This window comes from Gadus macrocephalus, chromosome 16 (assembly GCF_031168955.1).
Source record: "Gadus macrocephalus chromosome 16, ASM3116895v1".
NCBI classification, from domain to species: domain Eukaryota; kingdom Metazoa; phylum Chordata; class Actinopteri; order Gadiformes; family Gadidae; genus Gadus; species Gadus macrocephalus.
The window spans coordinates 8608213-8626194 of record NC_082397.1 but is presented as its reverse complement, the minus strand read 5'-3'; the positions used below and the strand labels follow the sequence as shown (position 1 = coordinate 8626194).

At 49.7% G+C, this 17982-nt stretch overlaps 1 long non-coding RNA gene across 1 annotated transcript in view; it reads left to right on the top strand.

Annotated features, from left to right (window-relative positions):
- LOC132473926 (uncharacterized) overlaps window positions 1-17982 on the top strand; it is an 87382-nt gene that overhangs the window by 24644 nt on the left and 44756 nt on the right. The window contains exon 2 of the long non-coding RNA XR_009529499.1: window positions 1546-1673. This is a non-coding gene — a long non-coding RNA (uncharacterized LOC132473926). The remainder of the gene's footprint in view (window positions 1-1545; window positions 1674-17982) is intronic.

Below are 17982 nucleotides of genomic sequence, written 5' to 3'. Positions count from 1 at the left end.
GGTGTCAGCCAGCATCAACCGACACATCCACCCCCACCACCACATCCACCACCACATCCACCACCACCACCTCATCCACCCCCACCACCTCATCCACCACCACCACCACATCCACCACCACCACCTCATCCACCCCCACCACCTCATCCACCACCACCACCTCATCCACCCCCACCACCTCATCCACCACCACCACCACCACATCCACCACCACCACATCCACCACCACCACCACATCCACCACCACCACCACATCCACCACCACCACCACCTCATCCACCCCCACCACCTCATCCACCACCACCACCACCTCATCCACCCCCACCACCTCATCCACCACCACCATCACCACCCCCACCACCCCCACCACCACCTCATCCACCACCACCACCACCACCTCATCCACCACCACCTCATCCACCACCCACCACCACCACCTCATCCACCCCCACCACCACATCCACCACCACCACCACACCCACCACCACCACCACATCCACCACCACCACCACACCCACCACTACCACATCCGCCAGCACTACATCCACTTCTGCATCCAGCAAACCACCAATACCTCCACCACATCCCCCTCCTCCATCACATCCATATCCACCACCACCACCGCTACCACATCCACTACCCCAACTACATCCACCACTACAACATCCACCGCCACATCCACCAACCCACACGACTACCACTAACCACCACCACGTCCATCACCATCATATCAACCAGCAGATCTAACACCACCACCACATCCATCGTCAGCACCACCCACTCTGGCACTAAAGTCTCATATCAAGTCTGGCACAGTCATTTGCTTATTAGTCTACGTGTGCCTGTGTATTTGTGAGTGTGTGTGTGTGTGTGTGTGTGTGTGTGTGTGTGTGTGTGTGTGTGTGTGTGTGTGTGTGTGTGTGTGTGTGTGTGTGTGTGTGTGTGCGTCTATTTTTGTGAGGCTGTGTGATTAGAGTGTCTGTGTGTGTGTTTGTGAGTGTGTGTGTGTGTTTGTCCTTGTGTGTGTTATAGTGTTAGTAATATACAGGAACTAATACAAACCCCCCTCAGTAACACATGGTAACAGCTCTCCGACCCAGCCGTGGTGTTCAAGAGAGGTGCATTGGAATGCTGCACATGACCGTGGGGTATCTTCTGCGGGATAATACATTCAAGGGCTGACTTGCTGAACGACTGCAATTCGAGGGGTAATCATTTTAAGGGTGAATGATTTTATTACACAGCTTGCCTGCTGCTTTCTGTGCTTTAATAATAGCGTGTTCTCGCAGAGCGATTATGTCACGCATAGTGCTCCTGAAATCACAGTAATTATCCTCATGTTCCTCGCGTATTCATCTTATTGTTTAGCTCCTTGTGACACTGATTGCGGCGGGATAATCACCCAAAACGGTGATCATCTCAGTTCACTTTCACCATTGACCCCGTCACACTGGCTCGGGTCACACCTACTCGCAATGAACTGCACTGTTCCAACGACAACATCGCTTATCTGCTGTCTCTCTCTCTCTCTCTCCTGTGCCGCAGATTGACGGCTCGTGATGCCTGGCCAATGAGAGGCGTCATGCGTGTCACATGGTCGTGGGCCACGCCCCTTCTCATCACCATGGTTCTGCTCAGGCTTGTCCGATGCGAGGAGAACCCCCTGGTCCCAGGTAAGGCCCTGCTGTCCTGATTGAATACCATCCCATTCGTCCTGTCATGGACTCCCATTGTACCTTCATTCATGCCCACCTCGTGTATCATACACCGTCTCATACCATCGCGGTTCTGGCTGTGTGCCATCCGGACGCCTTGACAAGTCACGCATACTTGACACATTGGGTTTTGCCTTAAAGGTTGTATCAGGTTAATTAGCATAACGGACAGGACTTCTGCCAGCTATTGGGGATCAATGGGAATAGATCTGCTCCTGTTGGTCGGATCCCTCTCTCTGAAGCTGGCCGATGCGGACTGGGCCGCTGCTCCTGAAGACCAGATGAATCCGATAGGGTTGAGGCGCATGGTGCATTGGCTGGTCTCTATCTGAGCGTTGGTTGAAGCACACATCGATACACATCGCCCTTGGTGGGCGGTGGGTGGTGGAAAACAGGGAGGGTTGGGGTTAGCCTCTCTTCCACACAGACTGCAAACATTCCGTTGCCACGCCTTCCGACGCGCTTTGAGCGAGGCACTGCGGATCTCGTCTTCTGTCTCCACAGTTGTTGGGGAAACAGGCTTGATGTCCTCTGGGAATCATTAGCAATTAAGCGTCTGGGAACAATTCAGGTGCTTTAATGGCGACGCGTCGTCGATGTACCTGTCTCCCGTTCTCTGACATTCACAGGATTTATGAATACAAAATGAAAAGGGCTGAGATAACCTTTTAAAACTGTGTAACGGCTCCGGGAAATGATGGGTGGAGAGAAGACAACACTTTCGGGCTCATTACAGCCGGCGTAATCTTTCAAAGGAAGGAGTGTGGTGGCACTCGACGGCCAGAGAGGATGATTCATCCGGCGTAGATATCCTCCGTGACGTCTTCCCTTCAGATAGCCCCACCAATCACTCTGCAGTTATCAGCTGCTCCTTGCCACCTTCGCTCCCCTTGTGAGGGCCCTTGTGTCCGACACAGCGCATGATGTACAGTCGTAAGATGCTATGCATGACCTTCCCCCGCTCTGAGATTGCTTACCCTTTATTACGTATATCATCCCTTCCCTCTGTGCGGTATGTTTTCAAGGAATATAACATCTCGCAAACTCGTAAACTAATTAAGCACGGTGATACGCACAGCAACAAAACAACCTGAGAACCTCACCGCCGCTAGGGCCATTCTTTCCCCCTGATGGTTACCCTGCATTTATCTTCTTAACGCCACTGTACGTATGATTTGACAGCCGTGAAGAGAGAGGTAGAAGGGTACGAGCAGGAGTAGGAAGGACATGGAAACTGAAGCGCTGAAACGTCGTCAGCTCCGTCCCTCTGTATGTTTCTCCGCCGTGGAGAAGTGTCACGTTTCACGCAGCCGCGGGCACCTTCAACTCAAAACAGATATTCTCCAGACGCATTTCACTCACTCAACGGCTGATGGATGGCTATGGCGTTTCCAACGGTGACACGCAAATGATAGCTCTTCAGTCTTTCCTGCAGCCCCCTCAGGTGCTGCCGTCGTAATACCAGTCATCCCCAGGTTCGACTATGTGTTTTGTGCTGTACATCGTGACACAACCTTCCCTTATGTGAGAGTGCACCATCTTGCTTTTTGACTGCTGGTACGCCCATTATTGCTGAAATCAGAGCCATGTCACAGTCTCTGCTTCGTTCCTTCAACCTGGCCCTCTCCTGGCCCTATGCTGTGTTTTGCGACCTGTCTCTTCTCACTCATTTTGATCTCCTTCTTTTTCGTTAACGTCCAGCTAGCAATCTACTTGTCAGGTTTGTTTGCTGCTATAGGAGTGGTGGCTTTTATTTCTCTCCTTCTGTTTGTTCCTTCTGATGTGGAAGGTGTGTGTGTGTGTGTGTGTGTGTGTGTGTGTGTGTGTGTGTGTGTGTGTGTGTGTGTGTGTGTGTGTGTGTGTGTGTGTGTGTGTGTGTGTGTGTGTGTGTGTGTGTGTGTGTGTGTGTGTGTGGGTCTGTCGTTGTGTAATTCCACTTGTGTGTGTGTGTGTGTGTAACTGTGTGTGTTCGACTGTACCCTAATGCGTCGGGCTAGCTAGCTACCATAATACAAATCCCTCCACTGCAGAAGTACTTTGCTGTTCCTCTCGTCCATCAGAGACCTAAAGTAACGCAGGGCTGCAGGACTCATTCTTGGTTTGATATCCAAGCACTGACAGATCGCCCGGTCTAATGGTGACTCACACGCACCGCTAATGTCCCGAAAGCTCTTGTTATGTCTATCACCTCCCCCTCCACACTCTTTAAGTTGTGGAAACGCAGTATAAATTCCAGAGTGATATCTGTGAGAAAAACAGCCGTCGACATGCGACCACATGCTTTGGGGACCGGATCAATCTGTCAATTTGTTTTCTTAAGTTTGGCACTTAATGCCTCCGGCAAAAGTGTAGCGTTTCATTGAAAGTCATCTTTACCAGAAGAGTGTTTGGTATCTAAGTCATGAAAAGCACCGGGAAGCAGACTAAAGAGCAGAGACGAGAGAAGCCGTCATGAATATCTAGACGTGGAAAAGCAAAGGAATCCCACAAGGGCGGCGGTTGCGTCGCTCGCTGAGAGAGAAATGTCACAGAGCCACTTTGATTCCAGTCTTTCACGTTCTCATTGACTGACAGCGCTTTTAATTTCCCTGCCTTTAGGTAAATACCAGCGGCTCCCCCAAGCCCCAACTCTTTATTTCCCTCCGTTTTGAAAGGCATTTCCAGACAGCTTTTGTTATCTCTCTCAATTCCTCAATTTCACACATAATGAGGCTGTTCCCTGTCTCCTGGCCGTGACTGGGACTCAAGATGGCGCCGGCTCCCAGGTAGACGGGGGCGCGGGACACCCTTGTCACCGGGGTGAAGGCCACATAATGAGGTCTTTGTTATAATTAAGGATATAGAAAGTCACAAAAAATATAACGGACGACCCATTGACGAACCATTTGGTATTCTACTTGACTATTGAGCAGATTTGCAGATTTTGTCTCATCCCAAAACACCAGATATCGTGTGATTATTTGGCAGGTAGGGGATATTACCGTCTTTCTCAAGAAGAATCTTTCAACATGTTACTCATTCACCCTGTCTGTGTATAATATCTATTCTAAAGCAGTGATCGGTTTGGTCTGATTCAACGACTCACTCACTCACTCACTCACTCACTCACTCACTCACTCACTCACTCACTCACTCACTCACTCACTCACTCACTCACTCACTCACTCACTCACCGGCAACCTTCAATGACCTATTGGGTTACTTCCGGGTACTAATCAGTCCTCGCTCTTTCCTTCCTTTGGGTGATTGCCTGCTTAAAAAACGAGTTTGTCCATCTGTCGGCCTAATTACATCTGATTCAGCGTTCATTTGATTTTGATCCTGCGTTTGTTTTACCTCCATCTCCCAGTCTGCCACTGTCGCCCGGTCATTTACGCATGACTTATGCATCGTGAAACCACAGGAGCCAGTCTTTATATTCAGACATAATAACGCCGGGATCATACCGGGCTAATTTGCCCTGTGATTGGTTGCCTCAGGTGGGGGGGTCATTAATTCTACATTACATTACCCTGCTAAGACCTTGCTTTTCCATACCCCGGTACACAGGGTCCTGGTTTTGTCACGCTTTAGCGCTGGGGAGGGGGAGGGCGGGGGAGGGGGGGGGGGAGAGTCGGAGACAAAGTAATTGATTTCTTTATTTTTCCAGAGGTTCATTTTTATTTCATCACATTTCTCTTGGATCGGTAGGATACATGATGCTTATTTTTGTATCAGCAGAAAATATTGATGAATACTGATTTGGTTAGGGGAAGTTACTCTGCGTGGAGCGCGGCGAGCTGGATTTATAGCGCACTTGGCCTTTCATCGCCTTATCTGACATTCACACTCCATAACGCGAGATATTCAATCTGTCAGTTAGCCCGGCGTGGCTCAACTAAATGAAGTATAGTACTAGCCAAGCTCTTTCTCTCCATCTCTCTTCTTCTGTCCTATCGGTTCTCTCCCATGCTAGCACACCTCAAATGGCAAAATGACCGCCTCCCCCCCATCCTACTTTTCAGGGAACATTTATGAAATGCTCTCACGTAAATTTTCATTCCTGTTTTTATCGTTTTGTTTTTATAGAATTTCAGGCCAGCTCAATGCAGACATCTGAGACTGAATAACTTTTATTTATTATTCTTTGTCGATGGCGATTAAACACCCTCTGGAATCTCACTTTCTCTCGCTCTCTCACTCTCACTCTCTCAGGATTTCTCTCTCCCTCTCTGTTTTCCTCTCTCTCTCTCTCTCTCTCTCTCTCTCTCTCTCTCTCTCTCTCTCTCTCTCTCTCTTACTCTCTCTCTTCCCCACTCTATCTCCCTCTCTTACTCTCTCTCTTCCCCACTCTATCTCCCTCTCTTACTCTCTATCCCCCTCTCTCTCTCTTCCCCTCTCCCTCTCTCTCCCCACACACACCCACTCGGTATGCATGTGGCTCGCCCGGCCGGCCTGGGGGTGTGATTAAATATACGGTTAATACAGCACCATGAGGATATTGAATTACGCGGGAGCCGCGGTGACCTTTTCAAATTACGGAGCCGATTGTGCAGGACGGAGGAGGGACTTCATTATGGAACCACAGCAGGGGAGTAGACCTACAGGTGTCTCTCCGCTGACATCACCTCAACCACCACCACCACCACCACCACCACTACTACCAAGACTTCTGTAACCCAAGCTCACTTACGCTCCGACTCTCTGCCCAACCACCAAGTGTCAAATCCCTGCTCTCTGTCCTGGTTTCGTCGTCCCTTGTAGACCGGGGACACCAGACGCTTTGATCTAAAGAGACGCACGCTGAATACACAGATCCAGACTAAATATCATGAAGGACCAGGTAGGGGCGGAGGGCGACTTGCCCCAGGATACCTAAAGGTAGGCTGCGGTCCCGGCGGATCGAACCCAGTACCTCTCAGCCTGGTGTGGGTAACGCCCGGGTCAAGCCCATTGCATGTAGAGTTTGCTAAGCCGTCCCAATGCCGGTCCCTTTAACACCGGGGGGTCGGGAGTGGCATCACACAAAATCATTTTGACACGTCATTTCACCGTTGATAAGACCCCCCAACCCCCCCCCCCCTCCCCATAAATCTTGATTACCAGGCGTCTCTGGCATGCGTCTGACTCGGCATATTGTCCGCGCGTGGATACCTCAAGGTCATGTCTGATTATGTCCGTCCCCACGTGAACAGAACGAGAGGAGACAAGCCGGAGTCTGTCTGGGCATTCGCGTGCTCCGCACTGAGCCAGGGAAGCTTCCAGAAGATGGGACTCTGGGCTCATCCTCCAGTTGGATCGTAGTTGATGCGCAAACTGAGTGGCAGTGACATATAAACCTTGGCTTGGCACCACTCGGAGAAAGGCTTTTTAGCGATGAACCAGAACCCCAAAAATAATAATTCAGTCATAGAACAAAAATCGGGGGGAAAAAAAAGAATTGTTTCCTGCGGCCGCGCCAACTTTCAACAAGAGTAATGGCTGATTGCACTATGCAGCACTTTTCCAAATGCCCTGTAATTGTGTTTAGGTAAAAAAATGTAATTTCACCACTGCATTTCCTACTTCCCCTCCCCCCCTGAAGGGGGGAGCTGTCGCCATTATTGGAAAAGTGTAAGGTTGAGGGCTTGGCTTTTGATGTAATGAAATTCTGATGAAATAAAATGTTTCTGGGAGAACAGACGGATCCACTGTCAGGAATGATTCCATTAAATAATATGAAGAAACTTTGGTCACAGACGGAGCAAGAGGAGGAGGGAGGAACTAGCTTATAACATTTCCTCTTGCTGCAATAACGGTGCGGGCAGATTTCATAAAGCAAACCCCTTTGCTTCTCACGTTTAATATGCATGCGCCACTTTCCGAATCTGCCCATTGCTCATTTTTTCTGCCGATTCATGTTCTGCTTGTACAGTAGGGTATATTCTATCTCCTTTAGCCTCTACCACAGGCTGCCTCCTGGGCTCTGTGTAAAACGGACGTCTCCCAGAGTTCACACAAGCCGCGTAAAGTAAAGCTCCGGTTGTGGTCTGGTTACGCTTTAAGTACAATGATTATTACCATAGTAGTAATGATCTTAATGACACTAGGTTATTAGTGTTGATTCGCGTTTCAAAGGGAATTCTGTCGTTCCTGTATAACTGTAAAACTCACTAACGATGCATAGGTGAATTTTCTTCAGAAAACGTCCCCGCTACTTCTTTCATCATTATTCATGTTATTATAATCATCGCGTTACTATTAAAATATGAACCATTTGGATTATTATCGTATTTTGTATTACTGCTGCCAGTATTAACAACACTAGAACTGCATGAAACAGCTCCTAGGTACAAGTTATGTATAATACTACAGCACTTAACTAACCTAGAGCTGCATGTGTAGCTCCTAGGAAAGTCATGTTTCTACTACAGCACTTACTTTCTGTTTGCTGGCTACATCACAAAGATCCTGTGAGAGGGAATCTTTGAGGTGGCCACTCTCCGGCTATCACAAAGTAGCAATCTGTAAGCCGGCTCTGTCGTTTTTCAAAGTAAGAGCGCGGCTGTTCATGGGTGCAGTTATTGTTTCACGCAGCCCGCTATATTTCTCTGTCGGGAGGCATGGAGCCCACTGCTCGTCACCCCTCGGCCCTACCTCCCACCCAGCCCTGTTTAATTACGGCGCACACACACACACGGACATGAATGATACACGCATTCACAGACACATGTGCACACACACACACACACACACACACACACACACACACACACACACACACACACACACACACACACACACACACACACACACACACACACACACACACACACACACATGAAATGAAAACGTGCACACAGATGCACACAGACATTGAAACACACACAGACTCAAACACGTGTCCACGCACCTTGGCACACAAACAAATGAACACGCACACACAGACATCGACGTTGGCACCCACACACACACACACTCACAAGCACAGCGAGTCCCCCCTCATCGCCAGCCACCCGCCCTCGGGCTATCATTTAATGATGAGGAATCTGCTCCAGGAGTTTGCAGCCCATCTTTTGTGTCTCCATTTTGTGTGTACTTCACTCTACAACTGGTGCGTTTTTCTTCCTATTTGCCTCACAGGCGTCAAATTTGATGTCCTGAACTTTCTTCCATGCCGCGCATTCCCCCCCAACACCCTCCAACCCCCTCAGGCCTTCTTATTCGACAACTTCAGGTTTATTTTTAGCGTCTTTTCCAGCAACCTTCACGCAATATCATTTGGTGGACCCGATTCTGGGCAAAGAATGACCAGAGAAACCGCAGGCTACCGTTGGATAACACCTTCATTGACATGCAGTCGGACGCTTTCCGTTGCACTCGTATGCAAAGCGACTTACGAGTGAGGCAGAAAACGAGGAAAAGCAAACCATCAAAATTGGAGTAATTCCATAAAGAAACACTGCTGCACCACCGAGTTTCTACAAAAGCAACAGAGTCGTTTCAGGAATGGGAAGGAATTTCGGTTGGTTTTATTTTTTCGGCATCACGGTTCCATCTCGGAGAAACAGAGGTAGCATGTCTCCTGTTTGGCAGGCGGGGGTGCAGGTGGAGCGAACATAGTACGCTACACTCTCAATCAAATAAAGAAAGTAACTGGGGGGAAAGAAAGCGAAAACGTATCGGCGTGTTGTGAAAGGGGCTCGCTGCCGTCTCGGCGGGAGCCCACAGGTGTGCGGCGGCGCTCATTTCAGGCAGTTTACGGGAGATCAACAGAAAAACAGCGCACAAGCGCTTCTGTCATCATGAAAAGCGCTGACTGCTTTGAATATTTGGTTCTCACCCACCTCCACGTCCTACTAACAAAAGCCCGCCGGCCCAGAGGCTCCATGACTCATGTGCCGGAGCGGAGAAGGAAGCCGTCTTCCTCTTGGTTGGGGAGCCACTTCTTATCTAAGTGGAGCGCGTACCGCCACTCGCTACGGGGTCGCTCTCTCGGAGTATATTGACATGACACAACTAGGCGCGCCCATGAGGGTGTTGATCTTCCCTCACCACCATTCCGAGCGTGTGTTTGTGATGTTTTTGTTACCGTTACACATGTTAATCCTATTATACACGTAGGTAGATGATGATAATACTTAGAAGTCATTCTACGCAGAGCTAATACTGAATCTAACTCCTGTTTATCTAACTCGTGTGTGTGTGTGTGTGTGTGTGTGTGTGTGTGTGTGTGTGTGTGTGTGTGTGTGTGTGTGTGTGTGTGTGTGTGTGTGTGTGTGTGTGTGTGTGTGTGTGTGTGTGTAAAAACATACAAACATCTTTGGTGCGTGTGTATATAAAAACATGCATCTTTGGTGTACGTGTGCTGAGATCCTCATGTCTTGTGGTGTTGCTGTGTGTATTTGTATTTTTTCGTGTGTTAGTGTTTGTGTGCGCACTGATGCACATGGGTGTTTGGGAATCGGTTTCTAGGCATGTTTTTGTTCGTTTTTTCACACTTTTTGTGTAGATGCACAAGTAATTTCCATGCATCTGCTTTAATCTTGATTCCTGTGTGTGCAAACACACGTGCAGTGCTGGAACCAGGGAGTGTGCGTGTGTGTGTGTGTGTGTGTGTGTGTGTGTGTGTGTGTGTGGTGTATGTGTGTGTGCCTGCGTGCACTCTGCATGCGGCATTGTTTATTGATTTCCACAGAGACATGACACAGCCACTGCTGTGGATCCGTACCCCAATCCCCTCCATTGCCCCCTCCCCCTTCCTCCCCCTTTCCCCACTTTCCCCCTCTCTCCCCCAACTCCCCCCCCCCCCCCCCCCCCCCCCCCAAGTCAGAACGGGTATCTCGCGGGGGCCGTGTGTGGAGCGCTGGGAGCTCTAGGGAGAGTGCCATCTCACAAATGAATTTCTCTCCTCGCGTTTCTCCCCCCCCCCCCCCTCCCCCCCACCCCCACCCCTTTCTCTCCATTAAAGAGAAGCTCTGTGTATTGCGGGCACAAAGCGCGCTGCTGCCCTGCAGGTGTTGTGGTGTTGTGTGCTCTCAGAACACAACACAAGTGGAGGTTATTTATACCTGTGTGTGTGTGTGTGTGTGTGTGTGTGTGTGTTTGTGTGTGTGCGTGTGTGTTTGTGTACTATGCCTGTGTGTGGGTGTTCTGTGTGTGTGTTTGTGTGTATGTGTAGCCCATGCATGTGTGTGCGTACTCTGCATGTGTATGTGTAAGTGTGTGCGTGTGTGTGCGTTTGTGTGCGTCCACAAACCCTGTGCCTTCCAACGCCCACGCACAACAAGCTGGCTCTTTTGTTTTATGTATTTGTATTTAATTCTGCGCCCTGATGCCCATGTCCAGGCCGTGTGTGATCAAAGCCACAGCCAGGTGTCAGGTCGTTACACTAAGTAATGAAAACGCTAAGGTGTTTTACAGTGAATGGGAGTGGAAGGATTCAGGCATTTCCCACACGTCCTGAATGGAAGGGGAGCGGGCAGGCATGGGATTCTGCTCGCTCGCTAACTAAGCCGCTCTCACACGCTGTTGATTTGGATCCTCTCCCCTGAGCTACGTAGTGTAAGACTGGCAGACAAATGATTGGAAATCTATGTGTCTACGTGCCAGGGAGGACAATGAATGCTTTTTGTCTCCGTCTTTTTTTTTTTATCTCCTCACAAACTCCTTATTGAGATTCCCGGCAGCTTTTTTTTATGTTGACTGTTTATGCAAAGGCAATTCAGAATAATTTCCTTTTTGCGGTATGCATCTGTCGTCTGCAAAAGCACACAACCGTTCTTGATTGTGTTTGTGGGCGCACCGCTACACATTGTGTTCTGGAGGGAGGCGCTCAACCATCTCAACTAGTGTCTAGTTATTCTGAACTTCGATTACCCAGTTGGGGAGCCATCTTCCCCACAAAGCAATCCTGCCGCCACCTCTCCAAGTTTCATTGAATTCTACTTGTCAAGCCACCTGAGGCCCAGTTGGCCTTCCTCAATACTCTTTGTGAAAAGTCCTGAATCGCCCATTCTTTTTCCTCCCTCCTCCGATTCTTTCGTCTGTCTCTCGCCCTTCCCCATCGGAGACGAGATACCCGCGATGATCCCCGGCTATTGCGGCGCGGCGGCGTGGGGTGCTTTCTTAAACGGAAGCCATTTCATCTCATTCATTTGACAATCGGCGCCGGAGAGAGAGCGAGCCTCCTCCTCCTCCGACGGCGGCGGTGGCCCCGTGTGAGGCCGTAATTGTCTGCGTCCCCGCGTGCTTTCGGGACGTGGGGCCGGGGCGGTTTAGCATGAGAAAAGAGAGGGTTTGAAAGAGAAGTGAGCGCTGAATTAATACCCAACCCGCCCTCCCTTTGTCTACACCATTTTCTCTCCTGCCGCCGCTAGAGTGAGACGCAGACGGGAGGGAGGGAGGAGGAAGGGGGGGGGACGGGGGGACAATCGATGGGATTGGCCAGGACCGCCGGCGTTTAGCGTGTGTGGAACGCCAAGGCACCACAGAGACACACACACTCGATTGTGTGCGACCCACCGGGCTCACTTTGCGGTTTAGCAGCAGTCCACCGTGAGCCAGATTTAAAGTGGTACTGCTTGATGTTTTGCCTGACTTTGGAGTCCTGGAACAATCCGTTAACTGACGGCGAGCCATTCTTTCTAGTTGTAGTTCTAATTCCACAGGCGCTTGTTTGTTTTTCGTCAACGCTTTTAAGTATTAACGAGGGGGGTCAGTTTGACGATGAAGAACCTCCGGGGGTCTTCATCGTCAAACTGACCCCCCTCGTTAATACTTAAAAACTTTTGAGTAAAACAAACGAGCATCTGTCAACGTAAAAGTCGACAGTTGGGCTGTGTCCAAAGAACAACCGGTCTGTCGTTGCGCTGGCATGTGTGTCTGCTCGTATGAAATATTTACATTTTTGTTTGTTGTTTGTTTCCATGGCTGTTTAATGAGGATCAGAGACGACGGTTTGTGAATCAATAATAATAAGCTGCTACTGTGATCTTCAAACAATCCCAACCATATCGTGATGAGAAGTTTTTTAATTGGGTCGTTCGACGGCACGTTGTTTTTTGCAAATTAAAAACCAGCCCGGGTAACAAAAGATTCTCAAAGTTAAATAGAACCCGAAGCTTTAAACATGATAAGTTGAACTTTGAATTCCCTTGAGTTGACTTTATCGTAACCCCCATCGTTCACACTACGTAGCAACAAAAATTCAAATTCAAAAGCATATCTTTCGGTATTGTGTGAATGTCCTCCTGATCATTGCGATGATGTATTTTTCCCTTTCAGCCCCGCCTGACACAAACACAAACATCTGTGCCCCTGACCACAGCTGCCCGTCTCCCCCCAGCCCCCTATTCTCCATCTTCAATCACCTCCACCGATAACCAGCCTCCTGCTTTCCTCAGGCTTCTGGTGGCCAGGCCGCCCCCCACCCACCAACCAGCATGTCTTTAGGAAATGAAAGGCTTGGTTCTGATGAGTTTTTTTCCCTCTCCTGCTTATCTCGGGGTGCTGTTGTTCCCCCTCCCCACACCTGCAGCCTCACAATCTCCCGGGGAGCTTTGCGGCGGTGGACGGGCGCGGGCCCCTCCGCTCGCCCCGCGCCGGATAAGCAGCCAGCCACGCTCTCTTTGGGCTGGGACCCGCCGGGAGATAGGCCGGGCTGTATAGACCAGAGGATGTTTTTTTTTCTCGCCCTGTTTTGATGAAATAGTACATAAGTAGAAAGATTACGAGAGAAAATAGGCCCGTCTCTGGGTGAAGTTGATTTATCGCCGAATGCCGGCAAAAACGTCCATGCTATTTCCTTTAATACTGCATGAGCAGCACAAAGCCAAATGTTTGGGCTCTGTGTGTTTCTTTGGATTAATTCAGTGCATTGTACTCATTTCAATGCAATGGTTTTGTGTTGTGAAACCTGTAAACTTATTTGATTTCCGGTCAGTGCGGCCGGTTCTCCATCAACAATAGAGTCCTATAAGCACCGTAAGGGCTACACCTCTCCTAGCTTTCCCTGATTCCTTTCGAACCCCGACCGGAAGAAGGTGCCACCCTTGGTCTGCGAGTGCGTCCAGACCATAAACATGATGTACAGGCCGACAGTATATCCCCGTCCTTTACTGCACGGCTGGCTGCTGCTTTAATTAGGAGAGCGCTCTGCCGCTGGGCCCTCTCACCTGATCAATTATTTCCCTTCGGAAACGCACGCACACAAAGAAACGCACAACTCGATTACCACACAGTCACTTAAGGAATCTATTCGACTGGACGAAAAAAATATGAAAAATACAAAAAAATACGCAGAGGCTGCAGACAAACGACCACAGATTAGCCGACCGGTTGAAAGGAAATCGAATTCGGGGGTGGTGATGTGGGGGCACGACGACAATAAAACAAAGCAAATGTATGAATATAAAAAGTTGAATGGGGACGAAATAAAGTGGAGACAATAGGGGGCTGATTGGCGCGCCGGCCTTATCTCCTGTGTGTGAACTCCACCAGGAGGGGAATGACATTGGTTTTATGGCGCGGCTGACGAGCGCCTGAGTGAAAGTGCTGACGGGCGGGAAGGAGACGTGATCAGTCACCCGCTGGGTGCCCATCACAGCCTCCCCCCCCCCCTCCCCCCGAGGATGCTGGGAGGACGGCGGCTCTGGTCATGACTGTCTGCACTGCACAAAGGTGTGTGTGTGTGTGTGTTGGGGGGGGGGGGCGATAAGGGGGTTTAAACATAACTGTCTGGTACACAAGAGTCATGAGTAGCGACCCAGTAAAATCCCTGATACCCATTTAGTGTACACACACACACACACACACACACACACACACACACAAGGGCAGGGCCACACAGATAGATAGATATATATATATACACATGTGCGCCCATCTGTTACATCTCTCACACCTCTTACATCTGACGTTGAAGCGATGATGATGATGATGATGATGGTGGTATTGGCTGGGAGACCACAATGGAATCTCAGGTGTGAGCCAAGTGACTTATGTCAGGTGTCACCTTATAGACAGCCTTTCAACCCCCCTCCCTTCCCTTTCCTTTGTGCCCATATGGTACAGCCATCCCCTCCCCCCCCACCCTACCTCCAGCGCTTCACCTTCCCCAGCTTGTATTAATGACACCTATCTGACAGCAAGGGTGAGGGAGGAGTATGAAGCGTTTTGTCCCGGTAAGCCGTGCCCCGACTTACTGTCTGTGTCACTGGTGACTTGAGGCGTTGTAGGTGCTATAAAGACTCGTGGTTATGTGGCCCTGCGATGCTATAAGACCTACTGGGTTAGCTGTGATGCGTTGCCTTAGGGCTACTTGTCCTTTGGGAGTATTGCAAACTGTCTGAAGAGTCTGAACAGGAACCACAAGATGCGATATTACATTGATATTTGAGTGCTGATACGATATGTATTAATTAACACGATTGTGTGAATATTTTAATATTTGTCTGTGAATTAATATTATTTGTGGTTTAAGTTTTTGCTTGGGGTTCTAATGGTATGCCATCGATGGAGGAGAACAGAGTTGTTGGAAAATAACGTATACCCTATAGCGCCCCCTGTAGGATGGGACCCTTATAGCTTCCACTCAGAACCATTGAAGTTTGCAGTTAAAGTTATAATTTAAAAGGATGGCAGAAGCAAAGTATCTCGAATCCCTCACGAATAAATGTTTCACGAAAGCCCACAGTAAATGACGAATAAACAATATCTTTAGTGATGTTACCGTCCCTTGGAACGCTCAAGCCAACAGATGACAGCATTCTTGAAAATTAACCAGGGTGCTTAGTGTGGTTTAAAGGCCATGTATTATTTTCAAAAGCAAAATGGAGAGCAAGGGCCTGGTTAACTTAATGATTGTGAATTTGTAATTTTTTTGCTAATTTATTCAAATTACTTTCATTAAGATGTCTACCGCTTTGGAGTGCAAACTTGAAAATTACACCGTATACATAATGAACCACTCGAGGCAGAGCAATCAGTCCAATCAGCGGACGGTGCGGCCTCTTTGAGGAGGGTGACATCATCATTGTTATGCTATTGAATATGTTGACTCAAAACGAATGACCCCCCGCTGGCCTTCACCACGGCAACAATGCAGCCCTGACAGTGTTGACTTCATTACGTCTCATTTCCATATGAAACTCGGAGCTGAAGAGGTCTTCCACCTGCCCACTTACCACCGCACCGGCGCTCACACACCACTCTGCCGCAGTGCACACATACATACACACAACGGCATGCACATGCACAAGCACACCAATGCACCAACGCGCACGCATGCACACACACAAACCCATATGTAGACTAGACACCCCCCGCCACACACACAAACATGCATACACACACATGCACACATAACCCCCCCCCCCCCACACACACAACAAACACAACAAACACACACACACACACACACACACACACACACACACACACACACACACACACACATACACATACATACACATACACATACACACAAACACACTTACAAACTCTGGTCCATTTACCCAGAGCAACTTCAGCTCATTAGCATAGATAACTGCCCTTCAGTGTTCCTGTCAGCCCTTCCTCATCACTACTGTATCAGATTATCTGGAGGAGCGCGCGCGCGCGCGCGCGCGCGCGCGCGTGTGTGTGTGTGTGTGTGTGTGTGTGTGTGTGTGTGTGTGTGTGTGTGTGTGTGTGTGTGTGTGTGTGTGTGTGTGTGTGTGTGTGTGTGTGTGTGTGTGTGTGTGTGTGTGTGTGTGTGTGCCGTGCCTGACAGATGCGGTCATTGATTGGCCTGTGCTGCGGCGCTTCCTTCGATCCGTGCGGTTTGCGCGGCCCAGGTGCTGATGGGTGGAGGAGGCGGGGCTGACTGGTGTCTTGATTGGGTGGAGGGGACGGGGGTGGGGGGGACGGGGGGACGGGGGCCGGTGTTTTCTTATCCGATGGCAGATCGGCTGGAGAATCTCTAATACATACGGACGCTCATTAATCTTGTCTTGACAGTGGCCAGCCATCCTCCTGCCACTGTGTACCCCCCCCCCCCCCCCCCCCCACCCCCATCCAGAAAGTATCCTCCAACCCCAACCTCCTCCACCCACCCTCCTCCACCCACCCTCCTCCCCACCCCCTCCCATCAATAGCCTGCTTCCCATCTCCGGACCCCGCCCCCGCCATGCCCCTGATGGAAGTGCGGGCTGGGATGGGAGCTGACCTGTCCGCCATCGATTCCCACGCTGCCCGCCACTCGTCCAATCACTCCAGGGAGGTGGGACTGATTTGGAGCGGGCGGGGGGGGGGGGGGGGGGGGGGTCTGCCGGTGGAGGCTGGCTGTGAACACGGGGTCGAGGAGGGGTTGCGGGTTCGACGCTACCTGCCGCGTGGCGCTGATTGGAGTGTTCTGGAATATTCCTTTCTTTTGGTCTGAAAATACTTCAACAGACTTTGTAGAAGAGAGAGAGGAATCAAGTGGATAAAAACAATGAAACTGGGCAACCGATTTGGTGGGCTAGCTTACCCAACTGAAAGAGCAGTTTTAACGATATTTAGCAGAGTTTCTTTTGGTCTGAAACTACTTCAGAAGACTTGGAAGAAAAGCGAGAAATCAAGTGGGATAAAAACATGAAACAACCGATATTGTGTGCTAGCGCTTAGCAGCTATTGAGGAGGCTAACGACGAGTGGGCATCGATCGCGGCTAGCTACCGATATGAATTCAACCAGATACAAACGCATCCTTCGGGATCTAATGTGCCCCACAAACAATTGAACTTTCTCCACGGGCGGGTTTTAAAGAAATCCATTCCCTTTTACTTTCTTTTTCTTTTGTACTCGTAGTGGTTTCTGCAGTCTTGGCGCATTCGGCTGTAAATAACAAACGATGGCTCGGAGAATGCTGTGTTGGCTCCAGCAACAGTGCGTGGGCACAGAAGCATGAGGAAGGCCTGTGGTGGTGGTGGTGGTGGTGGTGGTGGGGGGTGATGGGGCAGTGGAGGGGCTGTCCTCTGTCTTCCTGGTACTGCTGACTCCGCAGTTTCTTTCTGTGGGAGAGGCCGTGTTGGTGCTGAGCTCATGTTTCTTGACCCGCGTTAGCTGGCTTGCGAAGGAATGCCGCGCTTGGTATAAGTGATGAGATGCTATTCTCTTCTGGTGTCGCCGTTGACTGAATGAATAGCGCTGTGTTAGCTTTTGTGGTGGCGATAGATGACCGCTTTGAATGGGTGATGCGAGGGTAATGCTTTCTTTTTGTGTCGCTTTTCCCATTTCAATTGTGCGTCAGTTCAAGCTTTAAAATGCCAAGTAAAGTACTTTGGTGT